At 26.1% G+C, this 3,450-nt stretch overlaps 1 long non-coding RNA gene across 1 annotated transcript; it reads right to left on the bottom strand.

The window, feature by feature from the left end:
- Positions 1–811: 811 nt before the first annotated feature.
- Positions 812–1,322, bottom strand: LOC135930658 (uncharacterized). Its single transcript, XR_010572842.1, has 3 exons — positions 1,256–1,322; positions 943–1,019; positions 812–898 (listed from the first exon to the last, which is right to left on the bottom strand). It is a non-coding gene; the product is annotated as an uncharacterized LOC135930658 (long non-coding RNA).
- Between the last annotated feature and the right edge of the window lie 2,128 nt (positions 1,323–3,450).

Below are 3,450 nucleotides of genomic sequence, written 5' to 3'. Positions count from 1 at the left end.
TTGATTATTTTATTTTTTCCTCTTTTTGAGCTCCTATAATAAGCATGTGCCCTTTTTTTAAGCGTTTAATAATAGCCTCTTGGTATATAATTTTTCTTTTTAATGTTTCATATGTCGCGGAATAATTATGATCATTTATTATATGTATAATTGGATCATTTTCATATAATATATCACTTTTTAATGGTGTTTGTATGTTATTTGAATAAACATTCATTTTCTAAAAAGTATACATTTTAAAATATTGTTTTAACTATGTAATGATATTGTTAACATACATCATGAAGTGGCTTAGATATACTAAATATCGATGGAATTGAATCTTCCTTCAATAAAATCTTTCCGGATAAAGTATGAATGAAACTAAAGTATGAATGAAACAAGTATTTTTAAAATGCCTTCCACAAATAATACTATATTTATTAGGCATAAAATTTTTCCTATTTATAGCCTGTAACCATTTTTCCAATAATTATTTGGATTTTAATGGAAATCTATATTTAAAAATAGGTGAATAATAATGAGTAAAATATAAGATATATTTATGACATTGATACAAAGATAGATAGTATATAAAAATCAATATAAATATCAGATCAGTTATTAGTAATATAGTATTGAATCAGTGAAAATTTGTTGATTGGCAGAGTCTCTATTAATATATATATGGTTTACATATTTCTTACAAATATTTAAAATGAAACTGTATCATAGTAAATATGTATTTTAAAAATGGCTAACTTAATATTTTATCCAGAAAAATATTTAGGCAAAGTTCAAAATAAAAATCTTATCAATTCAAGAGGAAGAAGCATTATTTGTCCTAGCAATAAAAATGAGAAAACTTTATATTTTTACTAAATAAGGATTTTTTTTCAATGTTTGTAGCTTATTAATGCTTTATGTAATAAATATGTTGCATATAAAAAATAATATATATACTTATGATAAGAAATATGTGTATTAGATTCTATTTTATTTGTTTTATTACAATTATGAACACAGCACACTCCCATTATCTAAATAAAATAATAAAAGTGATATTAGATCTGTTTTGCATGTATCCTAAGATGCATTAACATAAGATTTATAAGTCCATGCAGGATTAGGTTAAACTATATTTTTAAAAATTAAAAGGTGGGTTAGTCTTAGATTTATTTTTTAAATATAATCACCTAGACCACCTTCATAAAAAAAGTCTTATGAAAATTTAAGAATAAAAGATAATATAAAATATTATATCATAAATCGAAACCTTTAAAACTAAATTATCGTAGTAGACTTGTTTTCTATATATTAATATTTCTTGCTGACAAATAATGGATAACCAAACTACAAAATGGCGCTACAGCTGATTACAATATGTGGACACTTTTATAATGCATTGAATGAATGAATCGCCAATCTATAGTTATATATATCATTGAGTTAACCCCAATATGTTTTTATATCGACCATTTCCTAAAATACTTTTGCCAATTTCGAAATCACAAAAAACCCATTACTTTACTACATTTATATATGTCCTGTGGAGGGGCCAAATATTTTATTCCAACTCGATACATTTTTACATAAGACTAAGAATAGTTACTTCAAAAATTTACAACTGAAATCTTATACGCTTCATTTGAATACCTGGACTTCCTTAGCTATCATTTCATCTCAATAATATATTTTTAAAAGGAAAATATAAAAATTAACTCTTGCACTCTTCCATTCTCATTATTGATCCTTTCATTGCTCAGATCGTGCAAGCAATATCATGTTACATTTCTAACTTTTTTAAAAATATATAAATGAGATTGCCATGTAGAAGACTATCAGTAATTTCTTATATAATTATATTTAACAATGCCGATTCATAACTCAGATGGTGAAGCAGGATGATGTTTCATTTTCAACTCTTTGCAAGCCATTGCTACCTTTTACCATTTTCCCTCTAATGGGGAAATGTAGGATGCATCGGATACCTTGGCCTAAGGCTTTATTGATCAAAATTTTTAAAAGTACAAAAATGCAAGAAAAAATAATAATGGAGTAAACAGAATTAGTATAAGGTATTTATATAAATAAATATTGACGGAAGATTTGTTCTGACTGTTATTATTGTTTAGGAGGTTTTGATCAGTAAAGTGGCAATTTGTTTGAACTGATTGACACGTTTTCCCATTGATACTTCGCAGTTAAAGTTTAGCTTGGTTCGGGTAGGGCGGAGAGTCCTGAAATAAGAGAGGGAGTTCCTATACTGGATTCTTCGCCAAAAAGTGAGACTTGATCTTGTTGTAGCAGAACGGGGCCCGTTAGAATCAGTTCATTAAAGAGGTCTAGGTGTTCCCTTTAGGCCATTAAAATCCTGGAAGGTTCGTCTGCTGGGATTTCCTCGGAGGGTAGCCATTGGATATTTTGGGCTATAGTGGTGAAATTATCCAAACCGAGTTTGAAGAGGATTTGTGTCAAGACTATTTCGATGGAGGGAGAGCGATCCATTTTTAAAAAGTTTATTGAAATTTAGATTAAAAAAAAATAATGATGATATATTCAAAAAAAGTTTGCTATATATATTGACAATGTAATTTATATAAATTGATTAAAAATAAAAAATTGAACATTAGTTTGTTAAGTAAATTGATTTATAAAATATAAAATTTTAATATTAGTTTATAAACAATTTGATTTAAAATATAAAAGTTGTTTTTTTAACAAAAAGAAAGAAACTGATTTATAAAATATTAGTTTACAAACAAATTGATTTAAAATATAAAAGTTGTTTTTAACAAAAAGAAATTTTAAGTTACGCCATAAATGGCTTAAGGATAAAAAAAAATAATTTTTTAAAGTTAATATTATTTAACATTTCACACTTTTTTTTTTTAATTTTTTTTATTTGCCCTCTGTCTATAATTTAGTTGTATGTCATTCTTGCTCGTCAACCCCTTCGTTGATCTTTTGTACGTTTTATCTATTTAGTTCCACACACAAAATAACTAATTTTGTTTTAATATAAGGAAGAGAGAAAAAAAAATTTATTATCAAATTTAATTCATTATAAAATTTTCAAATTTTCTAGGCAACACAGTATTTCTAACTGGTCTTTGATTCTGATCATTTATTTGTACGTTTTGGTTTCTTGTTTCATCACCTCTCCTTCTAAAATTCAATGTATAAGGTGATGCATTATTATTAACATTCGCTTTAAAAACTGTTGCACCATTAGAAGAAAGTTCTACATTAGTTGATCTTCTTTTTATTTGGTCCAAGTGTCTTTTTATAATTTTGTTCCCAGTATCTATATCATACAACAAATTTCCGTTTTTTGCGCATTATTGTATCTTTTTCCCAATTATTATCTTTAAAAGTTTTATACCATATGTTGTCTCCTATTTCTATATCCCTATCTATTGATATCTTGCGATTTAGTATATGATCTCTTTCATCCCTCGGTTTTATCAA

The sequence above is a fragment of the Gordionus sp. m RMFG-2023 genome, unplaced genomic scaffold, assembly GCF_954871325.1.
Source record: "Gordionus sp. m RMFG-2023 unplaced genomic scaffold, tfGorSpeb1-WG-v2 contig_195, whole genome shotgun sequence".
In the NCBI taxonomy this organism is placed as follows: Eukaryota; Metazoa; Nematomorpha; class Gordioida; order Chordodea; family Parachordodidae; genus Gordionus; species Gordionus sp. m RMFG-2023.
This window is presented reverse-complemented; position numbering and strand designations above follow the sequence as displayed.